Source organism: Gopherus flavomarginatus, chromosome 19 (genome assembly GCF_025201925.1).
Source record: "Gopherus flavomarginatus isolate rGopFla2 chromosome 19, rGopFla2.mat.asm, whole genome shotgun sequence".
In the NCBI taxonomy this organism is placed as follows: domain Eukaryota; kingdom Metazoa; phylum Chordata; order Testudines; family Testudinidae; genus Gopherus; species Gopherus flavomarginatus.
The window spans coordinates 4,362,264-4,387,853 of NC_066635.1; the positions used below are offsets into that span (position 1 = coordinate 4,362,264).

The 25,590-nt window shown below is 50.9% G+C and overlaps 1 protein-coding gene across 1 annotated transcript in view; it reads left to right on the forward strand.

Moving 5' to 3' along the window:
• Nucleotides 1-25,590, forward strand: part of LOC127037352 (C-C motif chemokine 5-like) — a 411,611-nt gene that overhangs the window by 199,868 nt on the left and 186,153 nt on the right. The gene's annotated exons all lie outside the window — the stretch shown is intronic.

A 25,590-nucleotide genomic window follows, 5' to 3' on the forward strand; every position in this document is an offset into this window, starting at 1 on the left:
TTTATCGGGGATCGATATATAGCATCTCATCTAGACGTGATATATCGATTCCCAAACGCGCTCCCGTTGACTCCAGAACTCCACCAGGGCGAGTGGTGGTAGTGGAGTGGACAGAGAGAGCCGCGGCCGTCGATCCCATTGCTGAAGTTGCGTATCTTACATCGACACCCTCTCCCCCAGTGTAGACCAGGCCTTAGATACTAACAAATTGATTTGAGCATAAGCTTTTGTGGGCTCCAGCCCACTTCATCAGATGCATAAGTTGGAACATACAGCAAGAAGATATTTATACATACAGAGAACATGAAAAGGTGGACGTAGCCATATCAGCGGTAAGAGGCCAATCAACTGAGATGTTATAGGTTACCCTTACTGGTGGTTGTCACCCTCCGGTAAGCTTCACTGGGCAGGAAGCAGGACCGGCTAGCATCTTTGTTCCATTGGTTGCACTGCTCTGTGATAAACCAGTAGGGGATATAGATCCAGTTGTTTTTTATGGGCGCTGTCTTCCAGACAACCTACTGATTGGACAGTAACCAATTTCTCAAATGCCCTTGTATTAGGATTTAGAGTTTGTCTCCAGACACTGGAAAAGATTATTTTGAATAAAATGTGCCTCAGTTAGGATGCAGTGTCACTGACCCCCAAGTGTGACTGGTACGACCAGGGAATTTGTTGACCCAATTTGTAGTTACTGTGTAACTTAATTTCTTTACCAATTTTGTTTTCCTTGCCTTCATGTTGTTTGCTGCCATTCGTCTGTTGATTTTTACCTGCGTGTTGGTTAAACAGTTTAGCGGTGTTATGCATGTTGTAAATAATGTACAGCATTAGTACAAAATACAGTTGCTTTTACATAGTAGCCAAGTTGAACTTAACTACCTGTGTTTTTTAGCTGACTGCCAATTTAATTGTCCATTGTCACGGAGTCCCCGGGCGATGCTCCGGAACTGCTCCCCACCAAGCCAGGCAGGACTTTGAGGAGCCTCCTCTCCCTTGGAGCAGACTTGTTCAGGGCAAGAACTCACACGGCTTCACCTTCCGGGTCTCTCCTTGGAGCATTCAGCATCCTCTGCCCCTTCGTGCGCTTCCCACAGCGAGTTCACTCGAGCGGGGTCCTGGGGAAGCCACCGGGTCCTGCACCCCCACTGCGCAGTCAGACGTGACTCTCAGCCAGCCAGTAAAACAGAGGTTTATTTGATGAGAGGAACAGGGTCTAAAACAGAGCTTGTAGATACAGCGAACCGGACCCCTTGGCTGGGTCCATTCTGGGGGGCAGTGAGCCAGACCCCCACGTCTGCCCTCCACCCTTGACCCCAGCCAGCTCCAGACTAACAACCCCTCCCAGCCCCTCCTCTCTCCTCAGCCCCTTTCCCGGGCCAGGAGGTCACCTGATCCCTTTGTCTCGAACACCTTCAGCTGGCACCTTTGCAGGGAGGGGCCCAGGCCATCAGTTGCTAGGAGACAGAGTGTCAGGCATTTAGGTGCACTGGCCCTTTGCTCTGCCAGATACTTAAGAACTGCCATGGGGACACTGAGGCACCAACACAGTATTCAGAGAAAACATTAAGAACTTTCCCAGTTCGTCACATCCATGTATGGTAGATTAAGGTGTATTTGACCAATCTTTTATTTAGAAAGCACTTCATTTTTTTAATTGATGGTTGGAGGTTTCTTTACTGGGTGTTGATATCTCCGTGTGTCTTCGGGGTGTGATATCTTCTGTTTTCTTGGGTCTGTGGGATTCAACCTTAAACAGCTAGCTAGTTAACATCATAATGTTTTTTGTTTGTTTTACATTTCTTCTTGTTTTCAGTAATCTAGTGTAATGGAAGGCCATGTCTTTTATAACACAAGTTATACTTTTGCAGTTGTTGTGCAGACATTCATTTTTACTTGAGGTGCATTACTAATATTTTATACTAAATGTAATGCTTAACTGCTAGAATAGATACTCACCGTCTTTTAAGAAAAGGTGAATTGCTTTCCCCGCTGAGCACTCTGTTTTAACAAAAGAGTAGCATAAATTTAACCAAGCTTTTTAGAGTTAATTTGCTTGTGATACCAATTCCATTTGTCAAGTATCAGAGGGGTAGCCATGTTAGTCTGGATCTGTAAAAGAAAGAAAGAAACCAACAGGACTCCACTGGCCATTGCATACAGTCCCCAGCTAAAACCCCTCCAACGCATCATCAGGGACCTACAACCCATCCTGGACAATGATCCCACACTTTCACAGGCCTTGGGTGGCAGGCCAGTCCTCACCCACAGACAACCTGCCAACCTGAAGCATATTCTCACCAGTAACTGCACACCGCACCATAGTAACTCTAGCTCAGGAACCAATCCATGCAACGAACCTCGAAGCCAACTCTGCCCACATATCTACACCAGCGACACCATCACAGGACCTAACCAGATCAGCCACACCGTCACCGGTTCATTCACCTGCACGTCCACCAATGTAATATACGCCATCATATGCCAGCAATGCCCCTCTGCTATGTACGTCGGCCAAACTGGACAGTCTCTACGGAAAAGGATAAATGGACACAAATCAGATATTAGGAATGGCAATATACAAAAACCTGTAGGAGAACACTTCAACCTCCCTGACCACACTATAGCAGATCTTAAAGTGGCCATCCTGCAGCAAAAAAGCTTCAGGACCAGACTTCAAGGAGAAACTGCTGAGCTTCAGTTCATCTGCAAATTTGACACCATCAGCTCAGGATTAAACAAAGACTGTGAATGGCTTGCCAATTACAGAACCAGTTTCTCCTCCCTTGGTTTTCACACCTCAACTGCTAGAACAGGGCCTCATCCTCCCTGATTGAACTACCTCATTATCTCTAGCTTGCTTGCATATAGATACCTGCCCCTGGAAATTTCCACTACATGCATCTGACGAAGTGGGTATTCACCCACGAAAGTTCATGCTCCAAAACGTCTGTTAGTCTATAAGGTGCTACAGGATTCTTTGCTGCAATTCCATTTGCGTTAACAGTTTAGAAGCACCAATGTGAACAACCACTGCTTCCCTTTACCATAACTTAAAAGAAGAGTGCACAAAGTTAAATCAAAATAAATATTAAATGCAACCTATTCAAACACGTTGAGGGCATTACATTTCCATGACACTTCGCTGTGTTTGTGAAACAAAGGTGGAAACCCGCTGAAAAGGTAGAAACCTGTTGAAATTGTTTGGTTAGCTTTATGCATTGATTGCTGTTTTGGGCTATAATATTCTTATAACTATATTTAAAAGCGCAAATAAGTCTTTAAAAACCCCAGAAGAAAGTGACATTTTGTCAGTATTATTTTTACCTTAATGTTGAGGTTCCCTCGCCTTTTTTTGAATAAAAAAATAAATAAAACTTAAACAACCCTCCCAATAAAGATAATAAAAAACAAACAAAACAAAACAGTGATTACCAAAAGAGAATTATTTTTGTTCGAAATTGAATTATTTGTTGAGGCAGAAATACATGTATGAAGATTTATAACTGAGACCTTTCTGAATTTTGAAAAAAAAAATGGAAATACTATTATGATGGTTAGAATCCAACCGTTATTTTAAAATAGAGCTGTACCACTTGCCACCTTTTCTTCAAAAGGGTATAAAATTGAATTTTTGTTGCAACAAAATAAAAATAATTTTAAAAGTAGTCACCTGACACACAACAGACAACACAGGACAACACACATGACATACAGGACAAATTTACAATTAAAAACAAATGGAGCCAGAATTCTATTTATAACTACACAAAAGAAGGCCTCAAGAACTTAGTTATTAAAACAATGCATTAAAAAACCAGACAGATAAACAAAAGGGTTAAACATTTAAATAAGCAAGTTATTACCATATTTAAAACTTTTTAATAAAAATGGTTCAAAATATATTAATATTTGCCAAATTTGTTGTATTCATTTAGCAAATTAAAGCATTTTCCATTGTTTTCCATTAAACTTTATTTTAAAACGCTGCTGTGTGGGAATCAGGAGAGCCCATGTTTCAAATATTAGTTAGTGGTTAGGATTAGAAGCAGAGTCTGCATTTCTCTTGCTTGGCAACCAGATCTTCAAGAAAGTTAGGAGTAATTCCATCTGTTGCATTCCTGAAGGGTTAAAATAATTAATTTACTGGATTTATTTAAAGTAAGGTTTTTACCCTGGTTTCTCTTGGTTTGTTGTTGCAGGGGGAGAGAGCAGGGCCGTCTCTAGCCATTTTGCCGCCCCAAGCACGGCAGCATGCCACGGGGGGCGCTCTGCCGCTCGCTGGTCCTGCGGCTCCGGTGGATCTCCTGCAGACTTGGCTGCGGAGGGTCCGCTGGTCCTGCGGCTCCGCCTGCGGATGCTCCACCGGAGCCACGGGACCAGCGGACCCTCCGCAGGGATGCCTGGGAGAGGTCCATTGGAGCCCTGGGACCAGCGGATCCTCCGCAGGCACGCCTGCGGGAGGTCCACTGGAGCTGCCTGCCGCCCTCCTGGCAACCGGCAGAGCACCCCCCGCAGCATGCCGCCCCAAACACACACTTGGCGTGTTGGGGCCTGGAGTGGGCCTTGGGAAAGGGGGATGAAAAACAACCTAGGAAGGTAGGGAGACCTGAGCCAAGAGAGATTAACTGTATCGATGTATCTTAAAGTACAGGTGAGTTTAGCAAACTGGGAAAGACTATAAAGGAAAATGTAACTGATATGTAAAAACATTTGAGGAAGAAGGTTCTGTTTTTCGCTATGTGGTTCTGTGGGTCGAAGCAGTTGGGAACCAGTACTCCTGGTTTTTATCCTGGCTCTGAGAGGAGAGTGGGGGTTGTTACCTGCTCTTGTAAAACCTGGATTTGTTCCCCCAGTGTATGTTGCTTTTTGTGTGTATGCCGAATGGACTGCAGGGAGTGCCCTTTTTTGCTGCAGTTAACTGTTTTGGGGCAACTCTGTGTGTTAATGCATTAATTCTAGGTGGTAATCTGCTCAGTTTTGGTTTTTCACTTTGAAATTATTTTTTATTCACTTCCCTGCGACCGAGTTGCTGCTCCTGTCTCCTAATGTGCTCTGTGAACTGTTCGTTTTTTCTTTCATTTCATTTACCAGTCTAGTGAAAATATTGTTTTCTCCGTCTCCTTTCTGATTACTTACTTTTCCTGTTCTGACAGGCACCAGTCTAGGTTTCAGTTTCAGTTTAACCAGCACCTGTTTTTTCTTGTAAGGTGGGGGTTGCAGTGCAGTGGCCCTTGTTTCGTTTTTATTTTTGCTAGGGCCACCTTTTTCCATTTCTGGCCCCATTCTTCAGGCACAGAGGCATCGGGGTCGTCTCCCCCCCAGGATCAGGCCCGCAGTGTCCAGCCGGAGTGCTTCATTAGCAAAGAGCAAGGCCGAAGGCAGGCTAAGTTGAATAAGTGGCACTCAGGAGAGGTGTTTACAAGGTTGCTCCTTCCTCTGAGATCGCTCTGTGGCTTGCTGAAAGGGGCAGAGAGTGGAGGGGAGTAGGAGGAGCAGGTGGGTCATTCTGCAGCCCTTTCCAGACTGGCACATATACCCCTCTCCCCATGTAACTGGGGAAGCATTCAGACCTCTGCAATTGCTCCCTGGGGCAGTGTGTCTCTGCCCTGCCAGAACTAGGGTCAAACACCCAGCTTAGCGCATAGCTTCCAGGCCACGCTTCCAAGTGACACTGGGCTGCATCATGGAGGGTCTCTGCCTGGTGTGGGGATAAGGGGCCAAATTCTGCTCTCAATGCCACCGATGTTACTCCAGAGTAACAGCACTGAACCCCAGTCCAGCCCAGGGGGAGCTATTTACACCTTTGCAATGTGGGCAGAGGTGCTAACCAAGAGATTTCTGCATTTGCTCACACTGCTGCCTGGGCTTTGCACCCACACTGCACAGGTGTAAATGACGCGCGAGCTGCAGCCATGGGGAAAACCAGACTCTGCTTCGCTCGCTGAGTCTCCTGCCTGCTCCGCTCTGCCAGCAAAACCAGCCTGAGCCCTCTTGCTCTGACTCCGGTCCCCAGGCCTCAGTCCATGGGGGTGGAAGGCACTGTGGTTAGTGCAATAGCCTGGGACTTAAAAGATTTGGGTTTAAGCCCCTGTTTTGTCACAGACTCCTTGTGTGGCTGTAGTGTCTCCATGTCTTGGGTCCCCACCTGTACAATGCGGTAGATCTGATTTTGCTAAGCCAGCATCCTCTGCTCTTCCAAATCCCTCCTAGCGACCCTTCTTCCAGAGTGGCCATAGGAGATGAGTTCATAGGAGAACCTAGCCAAGTTCCCTCTTTCCTCTGCGTTTCCCAGGGCCCCTGTGTCTGAGGAACTGGCTGGAGGCTCCTGGAGCAGGGACTCCATGCTTGGGCCTTGTACAGCTCCAGGCGCGTCGTCGGGCCTTGGCAAACAACACATGACACCAGGTTTTGTCCATCCGCAGTTCTGAGGAATGGAGATGTGAATTGGGGAAACAGAGTACATGGGACTCCAGTTAAGCAGGGTTGGGTCTAGAGACCAGGGTCATGCCAGGGATAGCCCAGGGGACATAATGACCAAAATATCAAAGGAGCTACACAGGTGGGAATGCTGAAATCTAACCCTCTGCAGAGAGGAGTGTGGTGCTTTGGAGCTCACCCAGCCCAGCAATGGATTTCCTCACCACTTGCCTTATAACTGTGGGTGACTTAACCCTATGCGGCTGTGAGACATAGCTAAACCAATTGTGTGAGCTCAATCCTCAAGGGGGCAACTGAGGGATCTAGGGCAAAATCAGTACTTGGTCCTGCTAGTGAAGGTAGGGGCTGGATTCAATGACTTTTTATGGGGGGAGGGATAGCTCAGTGGTTTGAGCATTGGCCTGCTAAACCCCAGGTTGTGAGCTCAATCCTTGAGGTGGTCATTTGGGGATTGAGTTGGGATTGGTCCTCCTTTGAGCAGGGGGTGGGATTAGATACCTCCTGAGGTCCCTTTCAATCCTGAGACTCTATGACTCAAAGCCTGGACACCTGTGGCTAGCCCACAAGCATAAAGCTCTCACCCTGGCTTCCATCAGCCTAGTTCTCCTTGGAAGGTGACCTCAGCAGCCATCCCAAGCCTGAGTCTCCCCCCAAATCCATGTACTGGAGTTCTCAATGACCAGCCACTCAAGACTCTTCCCCTCTGGTTATCCTCCTGGAAGGAGTAAAACCTGCTATCAGCTCACTTTGGCACACATGCTCCATACAGTTTGCACAGCAGAGACCAGATTCCAAGCTGGACAGTGAGGAAAAGCAAACCCAGATGAGTTACCCAGGAAACAAACAGACAGATGCAACTTCAGCCTTTACACTGTTGTAGTTGCTACGTTCCCTTTTCTAAAGTAAGTTACCCATTGCTGCTGAACACTTTGCCAGCATACTCTGGTCCCAGAGGGGATCCAGGGTTTCATGGACAGAGCCCCACTTAAGGGCTGCTCCTCATTTCCTGGATGTCCTTCTCTTCAACCTCCCACCCTTGTAAGGGGTTGCAGGTTTTTTTCTTTCTCTCTGACTTTGGTGGGGGAAATTCCCTCCTCTCATGGGTGGCAGGTATCATAGACCAGGGGAGGCTAAGCTTCCCATAACCCTGGCCGAGGCCCACCCCTGGCTCCCCCTCTCCCCAAAGCTGGCAGGGGCTCAGCTCAGGCTGGTGGCCTGGAGCTGAGGCTAGGTTGACTGGCCGCTTCAGCTAGCCAGTGGCAACCAGTCAGGGGAAAGTTTGGGGCCAGCTGGTCAGTGGCCCGGTAGTCAGGCCAGCGCTCAGGGCCAGAATGCAGTCCAGGGGTCATGACAGTTTATCTGGGGCTCCTCCTTTAGCTGAGGGGATGAGGGGCTCTGGTGGATGAAGCGGTGGTGGAAAGGATGGGGTAGGGGCGAGGCCTCAGGAGGAAGAGGTGGGGTCAAGGGGGTAGCCTTCCCAAAGGGGGCGTCAATGCACTGTCCATGCCTCCTGTCTTAGTTTGCCAAGGCTGGGGGTTTTAGTTTCAGTTTGTTTCAGTGTTTTCCCATGAGCTCTAATCATAGAATCATAGAAGATCAGGGTTGGAAGAGACCTCAGGAGGCCCCAGCGCTCAAAGTAGGACCAACGCCAACTAAATCATCCCAGCCAGGGCTTTGTCATGCCTGACCTTAAAAGCCTCTAAGGAAAGAGAGTCCACCACTCCCTAGGGAACCCATTCCAGTGCTTCATCGCCCTCCGAGTGAAAGAGTGTTTCCTAATCTCCAACCTAGACCTCCCCCACTGCAACTTGAGACCATTGCTCCTTGTTCTGTCATCTGCCAGCACTGAGAACAGCCGAGCTCTATCCTCTTTGGAACCCCCTTTCAGGTAGTTGAAGGCTGCTATCAACCCCACCCCCCCTTTCTTCTCTTCTGCAGACTAAACAATCCCAGTTCCCTCAGCCTCTCCTCATAAGTCATGTACCCCAACTCCCTAATCATTTTCATTGCCCTCCGCTGGACTCTCTCCAATTTGTCCACATCCTTTCTGTAGGGGGCGGGGGGCAAAACTGGACGCAATACTCCAGGTGTGGCTTCACCAGTGCCGAATAGAGGGGAATAATGACCATTGTCTCTTCCTGGCTGGCAATGGACAGGCAGTTTCGTGTAAGCGATTGGCTTGGGAGGAGCACTTCCCTGCTGTGAGAGGTACTTGAACTTGTGGTGCCGGTCATGAACATACTATTCTGTATCCCCAAACACACAGCTTCCTAACTGCAGGCTGTGTACGTAGCTCCAAATGACCATCATGTTCACACCTTACACGTGTGCATAAAAGACCTGGGCTGACATACTGATACACGATAATATTGTGTAAAACCAGTTGATTCAATTGCTTATTCTTTGGGGTTCGGGTTCACCCCTTTAGGTGTCTGGACTCTGATTGGAACAAGGAATCAGTCAGTCTCCTGCCCTATGATTTAACCGTCACTCACAAAGGACTCCTCTGATGAGTAAAAAAGAACTGGATTCTTGCCGGCAAAGGGAAACAAGTTCTTTGTGTTTTTACTTGGGAAGATCAAAAACCAAGAGTCAGAACAGGCTGCAGGATGAGCTCCTGGGGCTGGAAATAGCTGCTCCAGTGGCAGGGTGGTCCAGTGCGTAGCATGCTGTGCTGCAGTGATTCTCAGGAGAGCCAGGGTCTACTCCCTGCTCTGCAACCTTGGGCAAGTCTGTTTGCCCTCCCCACCCTGCATCTATCTTGTTTATTCAGGCCACCAGCTCCTTGGGGCAGGTTCTGTCTCTCTCTGGGTGTCTGAACCCAACACAAATCAGCTGGCATCACCAGAACATCAGTAATCGGATGGTGCGCTGTACCCTGTGGGTCACAGTCTGCACCAAGCTGCACAGGGTCAGGATCCACACATGGGCGGTCAGAGCAGGGTCAGACCTGAGGCTGGGAGCAGCAGAGGAGTTTTTAGCCAGGTTCCAGGCTAGGATCAGAGGCAGGTTTCAGATCAGGAGGTAAGGTCCAAATCAAGCCAAAGCCAAGGTCAAAGCCAGGAGCAGCAGCGCCACACTGTTTCCTGGACATTTCCTGGAAGGCTCCTTGGATTTATATAGGGCAGGGAGCCAATCAGGAACCATGAGGCTGCTGCCTGTCAGACCTCTTGAGGCGGGACTTCCCATGGGCTGTGTCCACAGCAGTGGAGTGCGAGGTGGTTACAGCTGCTGCTGGGGGGAGCACGGAGCTGCCAGGGTCCTCCTAGACCCACAGGGCCTTGCACAGAGGCTGCTGCAGTTTAAACCACATCAGTTTCCCAAAGCCCAGGGTACCCAAGGGAGGGATGGCATCTTGTCCAGCCACCTGCGACTTCCCTCACCCGACGGATGCCCATTGCGCAGCTGGCGGGATGGTCAGTGTCAGTAAGCCAGATCCTGGCCCCTGGCACAAAGAGGAGCAGAGGGGCCCTCGCCTCGAGCCGCAGAGGAGTGAGAGGAAGTCACAGAGGAAGAGGAGGAGGAATCACTAGGGGAAGTCACAACGCTAAGAAAAGTTACTGCGTCCTACAGTGGAAACTCCGTGGTAAGAGAGAGATGGAATAGAACTAAACCAGCGTCAGCTGAGTGTGCTCCGGACGAGTGGGTCAGCGCCCGAGGCGGGGAATGTGCCATTCAACAGGAACCTTTGGGCGCCAGAGCAGATGCCAGTACGAGGCTCCTCTGACAGTAGGGTTGCCAACTGTCTAACCACACAAACCCAAACATGCTTGCTCCGTTCCTGCCCCGAGGCCCCACCCCGCTCACTCCATCCCCCTCCCTCCGTCACTCGCTCTCTCCCACCCTCACTCCCTTTCACCGGGTTGGGGCAGGGGCTTGGGTTGCGGGAGGGGGTGCAGGTTCTGGGCTGGGAGTGAGGGGTTTGGAGTGTGGGAGGGGGCTCAAGGCTGAGCCCGGGGCAGTGGATTGGGATGTAGGAGGGAGGGGTGCGGGCTCTGGGAAGGAGTTTGGGTGCAGGAGGGGCTCTGGGCTGGAGCACGACTTATGAGGAGAGGCTGAGGGAACTGGGCTTATTTCATTTTCAGAAGAGAAGAGTGTGGGGGGATTTGATAGCAGCCTTCAACTACCTGAAGGGGAGTTCCAAAGAGGATGGAGCTCAGCTGTTCTCAGTGGTGGCAGATGACAGAACAAGGAGCAATGGTCTCAAGTTGCAGTGGGGGAGGTCTAGGTTGGAGATTAGGAAACACTATTTCACTAGGAGGGTGGTGAAGCACTGGAATGGGTTCCCTAGGGAGGTGGTGGAATCTCCTTCCTTAGAGGTTTTTAAGGCCCAGCTTGACAAAGCCCTGTCTGGGATGATTTAGTTGGGGTTGGTCCTGCTTTGAGCAGGAGGTTGATCTAGATACCTGCTGAGGTCCCTTCCAACCCTGAGATTCTATGATTCTATGGGCTGTGGCAGCAGCTTGGGGTGCGGGAGGGGGGTTGGGGTGCAGGATCTAGCAGGGTGGCACTTACCTTGGGTGGCTCTTGGGTGGCGGTGCAGTGGGGCTAAGACAGGTTTCCAGCCTGCCCTGGCCCTGCGCCGCTCCAGGAAGCAGCCGGCTCTTCCCTGCAGCCCCTGGCTGGGGGCAGGATGTACTGCGTGCCACCCCTGCCTGCAGACACCACCAATGGGAAATGCAGAGTCGGTGCTTGGGTCAGTGCATGGAGACCTCCCTCCTGCTACCCCTTAGGGCCACAGGGACATGCTGGCCAGCAGGGAGCCTGCCTCAGTCCCGCTGCGCCACCAGACTTTTAACAGCCTGAAATCTCCAGTTTGGCTTCAATAGTCTCTGGGAGATAGAGCCTTGTTGGCAAGAGCGTGGCCTCAAGGTAGTCCTGAGGAGACCTGCTTTCAGGTCCTGCCTCTGCCACTGGCTCCTTGGCTGCCCTTGGGAAAATTCTTTCACCTCCACATTCCCCATCCATAAACCCCTTCCTTTCTCTCCCCTTTGTCTGCCCTCTCTGCTTAGATTGTAAACTCCCTGGGGCAGAGTCTGTGACTTAGGCCTTGTCTAGAATATTATATGGGTACAGTGATACTGGAACCGCTAAATTGCTCATTATCCCTTTATAACTCCAGCACATTGACACTTTTATGCCACATTCAGAGCATATTTATTTTTTCGGTTTAATTTATGCCACTTTGGAAGGGGATTAAGGTAAACCAGGAAAAGGTCACTCGTAAATGTCCGCACGGTGGGTTGTACCAGGATAAATATATCTGTTTCAAATTCGCACCTGAGGTTGTATCGGGAAAATTTTCCTGCGTAGACATGCCCTAACTCTGTGGCTTTGCAGCTCCCAGCAGGATGGGACCCCAGTCTCAGCAGGGGTCTGTAGGCAAACTACAATGCAAATAGTGAAGGTTAATGAAGGCAAGGCAGAACACAGGTTCACTCCTGAGTTAGCGCCAGCACTCTTTTTCACTCACCCTAAGAAAAGCATATGCAAAAGGCCATGGTGTTTAGCAATTAATAACCCCACAGGTAAGCCCAGAATACATGACATCACCTCGGAAGCAAGCAGAAGAAGAATTCTATGTCTGTTACAAAATTGGCTCCTTCCTTCAGGATTCTAATCTGCAGAGTTAATATAATAATCCGCAGATACATACCTTTATTTACAAATATTCATAACCTCAAGTAATTCTTTTCAAACCACGAGCACAGCGATTACTTCCCCTTCCTCTGAGCAATTCAAACCTCTGAAGTTGAGTAGAAGCCGCTCATGTAACCCACTGATCCTGGAGGTTTCTCACTTCCCTTTTCTCGCCAATGTTTTTTCAGCCAAAGTGACTCAATGCAGCCAGCACATGCTGACCCAAAAAGCTCTCCTGCGTGTGTGTTGTCTCACTGAATTCAGTGGCATTACGCACGTGCTTAAATTTAAGCGTGGGCTTAAGTGCTTTGCTAGATCGAGGCCAGAGCGATCAGCAGCACAGCTGGTCAGAGAAAGGTAAATATAGTTCCTGACCATTTTTGAACAAAATGACCATTTGCCCCTTCCGTTCAAAATCTTAACTGGAGTTTTTCATTGATTTCAATTAAAAAATTCTTAAATTATTTTCTTTTTTTTTTTAATCCATTTTGGTGGGGATTTTTTTTTTCATTTGCCCCTAGCTATCTCTAGTTGGGGGGAAAAAACTGTAAAGAGTGAGAAAAAGCTGTGGTTATTTTTTCCCATTTGAAATGCATTGTTTCTAAAAAATGAAAAAAAATCAACCAAAATGAACAGTTTTCAGTACTCTGTGTGTGTGTGTGTGTGTGTGTGTGTGTGCGCGCAGCGGGGGGGGGGATGTCAAAAGGGCATTTTCCTTGGAGAAGGATGGTCCAGTGCTTAGGGCCCTTGGCTGGGATGCAGAACACCTGGATTTAATTCCCTGCTCTGTCATCAACTTCTCGAGTGACCTTGGGCAACTTACTTAGTCTCTCTGTGCCTCAGTTCCCTGTCTGTATAATGGGGATAAGAGCACTGCCTGACCTCACCAGGGGCCTGTGCATTTAAAAGAAGACTGTGAGGGCCTCGGATGCTACAGCAGTGCGGGCTAGATAAGTAGCTAAGCTAGACAGACCAGTTCTAGTCAGACCTTGAAGGATCTTTCTCATCCTCAACTGCAGCAAGGTGCATGGAGCAGCCATAGTCACAAGAAGTGAGATTCACCCTCATGCAGATGCTCAACAGAAGCTGAGGCTCCACTTCAGTCCAACTTGTCTGCAACTTAGCTCATAAGAGCGGCCATACAGGGTCAGACCAAAGGTTCATCTAGCCCAGTGTCCTATCTTGTGACAGTGGCCAATGCCAGGTGCCCCAGAGGGAATGAACAGAACAGGTCATCATTAAGTGATCCATCCCCTGTCACCCATTCCCAGTTTCTGGCAAACAGAGGATAGGGACACCATCCCTGTCCATCCTGGCTAGTAGCCATTGCTGGACCTATCCTCCACTTCCTCGTGCAAAGAGCATAATTCACTATCCATTAGTCTCCTTGTCACGGAGTGTGGGGGAGACAAGGCCCTGCACCCCCGGCTTCCTGCGATTCACCATGACTCTCAGCCAGCCAGTAAAACAGAAGGTTTATTTAGACACCAGGAACACAGTCCAAAACAGGTCTTGCCAGTACAGACAACAGGATCCCCTTTAGTTAGGTCCATCTGGGGGCCCCAGGGAGGCCCCAGCCCCGTTGGGAAGCCCAAACCCCGTCAGGGCCCCTCTCCATTTCCCAGCCAGCTCCAAACTGAAACTCCCTCCAGCCTCTCACTCAGCCTCCCCCCCGGCTCCTCCTCCAGCCTTTGTGTCCTTTGTCCAGTTTCCCGCGCAGAGGTGTTACCTGGCCTCCAACCCCCCTCGGTTTACATGCTCAGGTATGCTCCCTTCCCCAAGGCAGGCCATGCCAAACTCCCCTGCAACCTTCCCAGGTCAATACTCCCCACCCAGCATTCTCATAACACATCAAGAACATTCTCACTTTGTCACACTCCTTACAAAAAGTTTCCCTCGACAGTCAGGGAGGAGAAACAATACCGTGCGACCAATCCCACGCCAGCAATAGGGGATGGGCAAAGCAAGGCGTTCACAAATGACCCCTAGGCGGAGATTTGTTTAAATAACCACCAATAAGGAACACAACTGCAGAAACCAGGCACGAATCACAGACACAACAAACAGCTACAAACCCGCGGAGTTTCACTGGCAACGGGGAAGTTGGCCAGCGCCATTCACTAGGGCTGAAATTCACCTGGGTGCAGAGTCTCACTTCAGCTTGAGCTGTACCCACGTCTAGTGCTGGCTGTAGGCAAATTTCAGCCACATTCATCTTCAGACCACAAGGGAGGAGCATAGGAATGAATGGCTCACGCCAAACAGTCCTCTATCGCTGTTCAGACAAGAGCACCACCAGCAGCGCTGAAATGAGATAAATCAATCGTGGCGCCAATTTGGCAAATGTCCCGAATTCCAAAGGAGGCCACTAAGGATGTCCCACAAGAGTGAAGAAACGCAGGATTCCACTAGCAAGGCGTTTAAAAAAGCCCCAGTGTTTCCAAAGCTTTCTGCATCAGGGCATCTGCCCACCTTGAACTGAAGCTGCTAAGAGAAAATGTCTTCTCTAGGCACACCATTCCAGAACTAGCCATTTCAGAGTTTCATTTCTCTTCACATCTGATCCAGTTCTCTGAATTCCCATTGTCCCAGGAAACACCAGGCATCAGAGAGTGACAGATCTATTTCCTAAACAGTACTGTTGAGCAACCTCGCACCTATCATATCCTGTCTCACAGTGGTGGGACCTTAGCATGCAAGGCAATGGAAAATTATGGAAAGATCTATCAATGCATTTATATGAGGAAGGAAGACTTACTCCAAGCTTCTGCATTCAGAATTTGTCAGTTTCTTTCTTCCACCTGTAAGTCCGGTGAGGGTTTTTTTCCGGAGTTAATAAACGTACCCCATCATCTGCATCCAAAGGATTGAGGGAATTCAAAAACTAATCAATAAATACAATTGGACAGCTGGGTAAGGCCAAGAAGGAGGGTGAATGAAATGGTAATTACAGGGCCCAAGTCCAGATCCCATGTAATAAACATTAATCACAAACAAATATGTTCTAATACCATAAAGCACAGCATTGCCATCTCTTGGTATTTTATCAGGAAGCTTGTGATATCTGCTGCTTTATTTAAAGTCCTTGCTCCTGGAGTCAAGGGATTAGAGGAGAGTCTTGGCTTCCATTTTGAAAAAAAGTAAGTTTCTAGCCATCCTAGATGTGGAGAAAAGCTTGAACATGTGACACCAAATAGGTCAAAGAGCAGATGGCGAATAGAAAAACCCAAATATGATTGTTTTTAAAAAAGCCTCTGAACTGTGAAGAAATCACATGATTTTTTGAAGCCTGGCTCCTGGCTTTTGAATGTTCAGGGATGGAAATACTGCATTGGGCTGGATCCTCAGCCAGTGTAAATGAATGATGGAGCGACACCAGTTTATACCATGTGACAGTCTAGACTGTATGTTTTCTTGAAAGATCTGCTACTAAATGTACATAAAATGACAGGCCTAGTAACGCTGTCTGGTTTCCAAGACACAGCACAACAATGTAAAGTGTTACTACCCAATTCCTACACACCAATAACCTCCTACCAGCAAACTAAGGGTACGTCTATACTACTACCCAGATCGGCGGGCAGTGTTCCATGTATCGGGGATCGATTTATCACGGCTCGTCTGGACGCAATAAATGGATCCGCTGATTGATGCCTGTACTCAACCTCTGCAGGAGAAGTAAGCGGAGTCAACAGGGGCGCCGCGGCAGTCGACTTGCCACAGTGAGGACAGCCAGGTAAGTCGAACTAAGATACTTCCACTTTAGTTACACAAATAGCGTAGCTGAAGTTGCGTATCTTAGTTCGAACCCCACTGCTAGTGTAGCCCAGGCCTAAGTGTCCTAGTTGCCATCCTGGTCCCACCCACTTTGAAAAGAGACCTTCTCCATTTGACTTGGTTATGGCCAGAGGCTGTGTGATGCCGGCAGGCCAGGTGACAGCTCACACCAACATCCCCACGCCCCAGCCGGGCGCTGACAGATACAGAGCTGGAATCTCTCTGGCTCACCTGTGGGTTAATCGGGATAAAATAGGTATTAGAATGATAAGAAAGTGATTAGTGTTCGGAGTATATCGGTGGCTTGTGCGTTGCTGCCTGCTCTGCTCTGCCTTGTGAGATCTGTGTTCCACATTGTAAGGTGATACTGAGCAGGTGTCGTGTGAGCGTTTGACTCGCCAGACAGGAGGGGGACACTAACTAGTGTGGAGAGATGTTCTTCTACGGAAATTGTTACGCCTCTCCCGAAAGAAGAGACTCATCCATCCCAGATGGGCTCTAGGTGGATCTTACAACACCCCTGTGACAAAGTGGGACTGTTCTTAATGTTTCCTCTGAATACTCTGTGGGTGCCTCAGTTTCCCCTGTGCATTTCTTCAGTTTCTAGGTAGTGGGATAAAGGCTAGTGTGCATAAAACACTGACACTCTGTCTCCCTGGCAACTAATGGCCAGGCCCTTCCCCCCTGCAAGGGGATGCTAAAGGGGTGGGAGACCAAAGAGATCAGGTGACCTCTTGGCCCAGGAAAGGAACTCAGCAGAGGAAGAGGGAGTGGAGGGGATTTGAGTTTGGGAGCTGGCTGGGGACAAGGAGTGAGGGCAGACGTGGGGGTCTGCCTTGCTGGGCCCCGAAATGGACCCTGCTGAGGGTTCCGGTTCGCTGTATCTACAAGCTCTGTTTTAGACCGTGTTCCTGTCATCGAATAAACCTCTGTTTTACTGCCTGGCTGAAAGTCATGTCTGACTGCAAAGTGGGGGTGCAGGACCCCCTGGCTTCCCCAGGACCCCGCCTGGGTGGACTCGCTGTGGGAAGCACACGGAGGGGCATATGTTGAATGCTCCAAGGAGAGACCCAGGAGGTGAAGCCGTGTGAGCTTCTTGCCCTGGAGACAGTCTGCTCCGAGGGAGAGGAGGCTCCCCAAAGTCCTGCCTGGCTTTGTGGGGAGCAGGTCCAGAGCATCACTCGAGGACCCTGTGACAACCCCACATGTGGGTTGAGAAACGCTCAACAAAAAGGACTGAAGACTCTTATTGTTGTTCTGCTTTCTTCCCGGTGCAGATGAGTCATGCAAGTAGACTCCCATCAGCTGAGCTCGCAGCTCAAAGCACATGGTAGAAGGGAGATAAAAATCACAAACCAAAGGAAGTTGGTACCTCTGTGCTGCTTGGACTCTGGGGACTTGGTATTTCTAGCCATAAGCAAGAGACCCCTGCTGCTTAGTCTGACCTAGCCCTAAAGGACGATAGAGCTTGCTGATTATGGAAGCCTATACTACCTTTTGAAACCTAACTCATTGGTGCTTCTGTATTCACTAGCTTCAACCTGGTAAAAAGCTCTCTAATTTCCTTTGCCCATTTAATAAATGTTCATACAGTTTACAGTACGATTGGCTGCAAGCCTTTGGTGTGAGACCTAAAGTGCAATTGGCGTGGGGTAAGTGATTGGTCCTTTCGGATGAGGAGTAACCTGAATATTGCTGTGATCCTTGGTGTAAGGGGCCATCTACCACAGAAATATACTCACCTGGAGGCAAGACAGATCGGAGTAAGCAAGGGGGCTCTCTGGGACTCTTTGTTAAAGCTTCTATAGTGCCCGAGGAGTTTGCACTTGTGTGAAATCTAAGTTTCAAACTCGCAACTGATGTGGGGTTTCTGCCCTGGTTTGTAGCCGTCTTCCCTGAGGTTGGTGCTGCTGCTTTTGTGTCACCATTGGGAGCATCACGGGTAGCTTCTACAACCACCGTCAGGCAGAGGGTGAGATTCTGCTCTGTGCAATGGGCCAGCGCAAACCTGGGCATCACCTGAGCCCTATCTATGTTGGGGTGCTTCCAGATGTGCAGCCCCTTTGGGGTCAGTGGCAGTGCGCTGGGCTGGGTGGTGAGTGTTTGCAGGATCAGGCCCTTTTTAGTCCCAGCTCACAGAACAGGGCTGGAAAGTGGTAACCGAAGGCACTGCGATGCCTGCGCTACTCCACTGACACTCTGCAAGCGGGGCTCAGCTGGGCCCAGGGCCGGCTCCAGGGGTTTTGCCGCCCCAAGCACCCAAAAAAAAAAAAAAAAGCAGCACTCGCGATCTGCGGCAATTCAGCGGGAGGTCCTTCGCTCCAAGCAGGAATGAGGGACCCTCCGCTGAATTGCCGCCAAATACCTGAAAGTGCCACCCCGCTCCGGAGTTACTGCCCCAAGCCTGGAGCCGGCCCTGGCTGGGCCTCTCAAGTACTGCCCCCCTCAGGAGCAGCATGGAGCAGCACTGCCTCCCACCAGCACCCACTGGAGCCTCAGGGGAGCATCGGTAGTGCACCCCCACTGCAGGGTGAGCGGCAGCCTGCACCCACTCCTGCCCCAGCCCGCGCTCAGGGCTCATTGTATTTGGGACAGGAACAAAGGTACAAGGCTGGGATTTCCGGGGGCACAGAAATTCCAATTTCATAGAATCTCAGGGTTGGAAGGGACCTCAGGAGGTATCTAGTCCAAGCCCCTGCTCAAAGCAGGACCAACCCCAACTAAATCATCCCAGCCAGGGCTGTGTCAAGCCTGACCTTAAAAACCTCTAAGGAAGGAGATTCCATCACCTCCCTAGGTAACCCATCCCAGTGCTTCACCACCCTCCTAGTGAAATAGTGTTTCCTAATCTCCAACCTAGACCTCCCCCACTGCAACTTGAGACCATTGCTCCTTGTTCTGTCATCTGCCACCACTGAGAACAGCTGAGCTCCATCCTCCTTGGAATCCCCCTTCAGGTAGTTGAAAGCAACTATCAAATCCACCCTCACTCTCCTCTTCTGCAGACTAAACAAGCCCAGTTCCCTCAGCCTCTCCTCATAAGTCATGTGCTCCAGCCCCCTAATCATTTTTGTGGCCCTCCACTGCACTCTTTCCTTCTTGTAGTCTGGGGCCCAAAACCGGACACAGTACTCCAGATTTCTCAGCTCTGGTCCCGCCCCCAAGAATTCCATTCCAATGTCTTCATCCCTGTTTAAAGGCACGTTCCGGGCCACACGGGGATCTGCCTCGGCCTTGTTTTTCATCACGATGCTCATGGCTGATCTGCACTGGCCAGGCAGACTATACTACAACACCTTGCCAGCAGGAACTGCCCTTAAAGCCAGCTCAGTTCACGTGGTTTAATTTCTGGTGCGATGGGCCCGGGCATGCCTGGCCTCTTGGGTCTGGGATCGGCAGAGAGAAGCAGCACAAAGATCTCAATGGTTCTGCATGGCGCAGAAATGGGGTGGTAGAAAGGGGAGCTGGGGTTTGGTGAAGAGCCCCTAGATCAAGACATGACAACCCTGGGCTCCTGTGTGCATCTCCAGGGGGTTTGGGGGAGGAGGGCGACACAGGCAGGATGTGGTATGTTTCTGATCACTCAGAGGAACCGCAAGAGAGGATCCGAGAGCAGAATCTCTCCTTTGATCTTGGAAACCCACAAACAGAAAAGACACCAGAGTAAGACTCCCCCACCCCCAACCTCTCAGGGTGCGAGAAGGGGGGAAGGGAAGGTGCTGGTTGATTCATTCGTTCTACCACAGGTGACCTTCTGCAAGTGACACAGGATATGACAACTCTGCACACAAACACTCACAGCTGGCCTCTGCCAGCGGACTTGGGCTTGTGGGGCTTGGGTTTAATTGTGGGGTCCTAAACCCTCATGTCTACTGTGCAGTTAAACAGCCCCTTAGCCCAATCCCAAGTCATCTGGCAAGGGCCAGCCGCAGGTGTCTACCTGCAGAGTAGACATACCCTCAGCCGCTCCATGCCTCAGTTTCCCATCTGTAAGTGGAGATTGTGACAGGTTCCCCCCGGGGGCAGGTGGGTGGAGCGGGGCAATCCCCCATGCCCCAACCCCATGAGCGGGGGGAAGGAGGTGGGGGTGGGGGCCTGCTGGTGGAATGGGTGTCCAGGATCACCCTCCACATGAATTCGTTCCAAATTGGGGGGGGGGGGGGGGGGGGTGGAGCTCCAAGACATCTGGCCACATGTCCTGGCCTAGAGGGCTTTGGAAATTCTAACTCCATTTCTCTTTTGTGAACAGAGTTTGTGAGTTTCTGCATCAAGTGGGGGCTGTAGAAAGCCCCTGAAGTTAATGTCATTTGCCAACACAGCTCTAAATCAGTTTCAGATCTGGACATCTGTTGACATGTGCTTTCCCTTTCACAACTGGTGTCACAGCTGGAGACATCTGTGAATCCTTCCCTTTGTAGCTGCGTCAGGACCTGAGCCATGGTTCCTTCCTGTTTTGTGCTTTCTAAATCTCGAAGGGCACATCTACACTTCTGCTGGGAGGTGGGTGCTTCCCAGCGCAAGTAGAGACACACGCTAGCTCTGCTCCAGCTCTTGTGCTAAACATAGCAGTGCGGCTCTGGCTAGGCACCCGAATACAAACCCACCAGACCCCCTAGGCAAGTACTCAGTGGCTAGCCCTAGCTGCCGCCTGGGCCACTGTGAGCACACTGCTATTTGCAGCATGCTAGCTAGAGCAGAGCTAGTGCAATTGTCTACCCACACCGGGAATCCTCTGATTGCAGATGAGAGTAATGGAGAGGAAAGTGACTTGACAAAGGTCACTGAAGGAGTCAGTGTCAGAGCTGGGGAGACAGCTTAGGAGATCTGGGGTTCCAGCCCCATACACAAACCCCTGGGCCACTCCTTTGCTCCTGAGAAGATCATATTGTAGTGTTTATCAGGAGTGAGCTGAGAAGTCCTGGTTACCCATTACAGCAAGAATTTCAGGGACAGAGGGTCACAGAGTTTCCTGCTAGGCCATCGCGCTGTTGTGTGTGTACAGAGCCTAGTGTAATGGGATCTTGGCCCATGGCTGCGGGGGAGGCTCCTAGGTACTATAATAATACAAATTATTGATTTTACCGATCGCCACTCTTTCACCCGAAGTGGTGTGGGGTTCAGACAGTCAGTCCCAAGCACGCGGGGCTCGGGCAGTCAGCCCCAAGTGGCCCGGGTGTCAGTAGGTGTTCCCTCTAATTTTTCCCACTCGTGCAGAATGAATCTTGCTCCCCTCCCCAGGCTCCGTCACCCACTACCTCTCTCCTCTCCAGAGCCCTGCTGTATGGCCCTTTATAGCCTGCTGTGCAGCCGCGCAGCTTAGAGGGAATTTAGGTCTCAGGCAAGTAGCGATGCCAGGTGGCTCGGGCCAGTCCCACACAGTGTCCCATTTTTACTTGGGGAAATATGGTCACTCTGGTCAGATCCCCCACACAGCATCAGTTTGCCATATAGTGTATGTTGGATTCTGTTTATTTGCCCACTAAGATTCTCACATAACCATCTGACTCCGGGGGCTGGGGCTTTAAGAAAAACACCAACTACTTCAAAAAAAATTCAAGAGTTGGCAAAGTTCCAAGTCTCAATGAATTTTTGCTATCCAGCCCTGTCTCGTCCCTCTGCACACGGCCAGCACCAGATGTTACACAGGAAGAATGTAACAAAGGCGTTTATTCAACAGTAAAGAATCCTGTGGCACCTTATAGACTAACAGATGTTTTGGAGCATGAGCTTTCGTGGGTGAATACCCACTTCGTCAGATGCATGTATTCATCCACGAAAGCTCATGCTCCAAAACATCTGTTAGTCTATAAGGTGCCACAGGATTCTTTGCTGCTTTTACAGATCCAGACTAACACGGCGACCTCTCTGATACTCCCCACCATGTTATTCAACAGTGTGTCTGTGGGGCAAGTTTCTTCTCAACCCCCAACAGCCAGTGGTTAACTTGTGAGTCCAAGCCTGGGAGGGCTGATCATCCTCGGGGGATGTCTATGATGCATCTGTCAGAGAGCCTCCCAGCTCGAGTCAACAGACTTGTGCTAGCAGGGCTCTTGCTAGTGCCTTAAAAATAGGTACCTATTGCATTGACATTGCCACTATGGCTGGAGCTTCTTCCCCCACAAGCCGCAGCTGTTCTTATTATCCATGTAAAAGTCTAACCCTTTTCGGAATCCTGCAAAGCCCTGGGCTTCAGTGGCATCCAGTGGCATTGAGTTCCACAGGCTAATTACGCGTTGTGTAAAAAAAAATCGATTTGATTGGTTTGAAATGTTGCTGCCTTTTCATTTTCTTTGGTTTTTAATTTCACCGTGGGCATCAAAATGGGAAAGGTAAACAGCTTGGGGTTGTGATGGTAGTGGTGGTGTTGTGGTGGTGGTGGTATTATTATAACGGTGTTCACCCAAAGGGTCCCAACTCCCTTTACAACCAGGACTGGTGGGGAAATAGGGGGTGGGGAGAGGGAATTTCACTGAAAGAATTGGGAGTATGTTTTCCTGAATTTTCTCTCCAATTTCAAAAAATTAAAATTCCCCGAGGAGGATAGATAGGGTAAAGATTGCGAGGGGCTCAGACGCTCCAGGGAAAGGCTCCATAGACGGATTTCAGGCAGACGGGATGTGTCCCCCCCACAGGACCAGGTCAATGCAGATGCATTCAGTGAAAACTGTCAGCCCAGAAATAGATCTGCGGCAAGGGAGTGATGCTCTTAAGGAGAACCGAGGGCGGATTCCTACAATCCGTGGCTGCAGCTCGGGTGCACGGAGCGGCATCCCCCTTCCGGCCCCTGGCGTGGGGTGGAGTTAGGGTGACCAGATGTCCCGATTGTATTGGCACTGTCCCGAGATTTGCTTGTTTGTCCCGCGTCCCTCCTCCCCCCATTGGATCTCTCCCCAAATCCCCGCCTCTTGCCAAGCACACGGTGCCCAGGAGAGGCCGGAATCAGTGTGAGTCCGGCCTGGCCCCGAGCAGGCAGGACTGGGGCGGGGCGGTACCTGGAGGGGGCGGCCCACCCGCGGGGCCAGGCGGCGGCGGCTGTTCTCGCCCCCTGGGCAGCGGGACTCGGGAGCAGCCGCTGCTGCAGCTCCCCCTGCCGCGGGGGGAGGAAGCGGCCAAGCACGTGGCGCTCGGCGCTGCGGCTCTGGTGCCCACGAACCCGCGGGCCCGGCCGGCTGCGGGGACCCAGCAGCGCGCACGCTGCGCCCAGCCCCTGGCCAGTCGCGTCGGGGCTGGCTGCCCAGCTGGTGCAATCCCGCGGCGGAGGCATCGGCAGCCCAGCCCCGTTGGTTCCCCTGCGGGCCCCGAGCGGGCTGGGGCCTGCTGCCCCCACTCCGGGGCCGCCCGCGGGATTGCACCAGCTGGGCAGCCAGCCCGGACGCGACTGGCCAGGGGCTGGGCGCAGCGTGCGCGCTGCCGGGTCCCCGCAGCAGGCCGGGCCCGGGGGGTTCGTGGGCACCAGAGCCGCAGCGCCGAGCTTGGCCAGCGGCCGCTTCCTCCCCCCGCGGCAGTGGGAGCCGCAGCAGCGGCTGCTCCCGAGTCCCGCTGCCCAGGTGGGGAGAACAGCCGCCGCCGGGCCCCGCAGGCCGCCCCCTACTCTCCCTCCAGGTACCGCGCCCGACTCTTGCCTGCTCGGGGCCAGGCTGGACTCACACTCACCCCGGCCCCGCGCTCCCCTCAGTCTCCCGGGGCTCCCTCCAGCGCTTGCAGAGGGAGGAGGAATCGGGGTGGGGTTTTTTTTTTGTTGCTCTGCCTCCATTTTTTCCCCTCTGCCCCCGCCCCCCCATATTTGACTTGGGTGATCTGGTCACCCTACATGGAGTGCCCTGGGGGCTGTCCCGGGTGGGGGGCGGCTGTACAGAATGAGCAGGCAGGAGAAGTCCCAGCTAAGTGCTGGAGTGAAAGTAAGAAGGGCAGAAACTGAAAATAAATAACATCTGCCAGGAAGAATGTTCCAAAGAGAAAATTCCCCCTTCGGCGCCTGAGCTCCTCAGGAATGATGAAGCCACTCAGCAGCAGCCAAAGGGCCTTTACTGATAGGAAGCTGCAGACGGCTTGAGCAAGCAGCAGGCCAAGCAGAGGCGCCCCTTCCTCAGTGGTTCTTCACCCCAAGATAGGGACCTGCTGGTTGGAGCCGACAAGCCGCTGAGCAGGGAGAGCACTGACGCAATGACAGGTCACCCCTTTCCACCACCCCAGGCCTCCCAAGGGGTAGGCATGGTGCCCATTGGACCCCAGCAGAGCTGGGAGGATGGCACTAGATTGGGACTCGGGAGATCTGGGTGCCAGTGTTGCTAGTGTTCAAAAATCGTGATTAATCCTCACCCACCCCAAAATCCTGAGATACTAAAAATAATCAGTGTTGGAGTCTTTGTATTTGCTGTCTGGCCTTTGAGCCTCTAGGGGGTCACTTTCTCAACCATCTCTCTGCAAACATGAGGGCTGGAAAGTTAAATGAAAACTGAAATCCTCTCATAATCCCCTGACTCCAGGAGCTGGGGCTTTAAAAACACCCCAAATATTGGGAGACCCTTGATAAAATCCTGATATCTAGCAACTGTCGCAGACACCAAAATTGTGTCTGCCTCTGTCGCAGACACCAAAATTGTGGTGTGTTCTGTAATTAGAGTTCACCAAACCAGTAACAAATGTGAACTCCTGGATCACTAAACAGTCTCACCATGGAGTCACCCTTAGACTCCCCAGCCTATCTTGCCACCCAGGCAAACTGGATTTAGTGATAAATGGTCACTTACACCAAAAATCACCCCGCATCGAGTTGTTCCCAGTCCCTAGAGACCAGTCACTAACTTACTCCAGATCAATTGGTACTCCAGATCTTACTTCAAAGACAACACTGGCAGCCAAACAAACTAAAGGTTTATTAGCTAAGAAAAGGAAGTGAGAGTTACTGAGAGGTTAAAGCAGGTTAAATATCTGCATAGGCAGGGGCGACTCTAAGTATTTTTCCGCCCCAAGCACGGCAGTCAGGCTGCCTTCGGTGGCTTGCCTGCAGGAGGTCCCCGGTCCCGAGGATTCGGCAGCACGCCTGCGGGAAGTCCGCCAAAGCCGTGGGACCAGCGGACCCTCCGCAGGTGTGCCGCCAAAGGCAACCTACCTGCTGCCCTCGCGGCGACCGGCAGAGCGCCCCTCCGTGGCTTGACACCCCAGGCACGCGCTTGGCGTGCTGGTGCCTGGAGCTGCCCCTGTGCATAGGTGAGTCACAGTTTGTAATCCCAAATGGTGGCAGGGATGTAATAAACTGCCAGTTTCCCAGCAGTCTTTTCAGGGTACCCGGATTGTCTCTGAGGCTCTCTGCTTTGTATCTGGTACACTTCTGTGTAAGAGTCCGAACAGTCCAGAGATGCAGGATCTTTCCTTGAATCCATATGTAGAGCTTCTGACAGCAAACAAGCTGAGAGCGTCTCTACCCCCACAGGCTTTCCCTCTGACCTCCGGTCATCACACTCAATGGCCACTTGCTTTGAAATTCGCACTTTTCTCTGAAAGTCCTTCAGTCACATTCCACAAGGCTTTGATGGGTTCCTTAGTTACAGGGCTTGCACAATGCAAGCAGCTGCTATTGCATTATAACAGGATACAGATAAGTGAAAATAATGCAAGTGATGTCCCTTTAGATTTCATGGAGCTGAAACCCCAAATACACTCTCCTACTTTCAACAATCACTTTGATCTATACTAAGACACAACTGCATTGGCCTGAACACACTCTTTTGA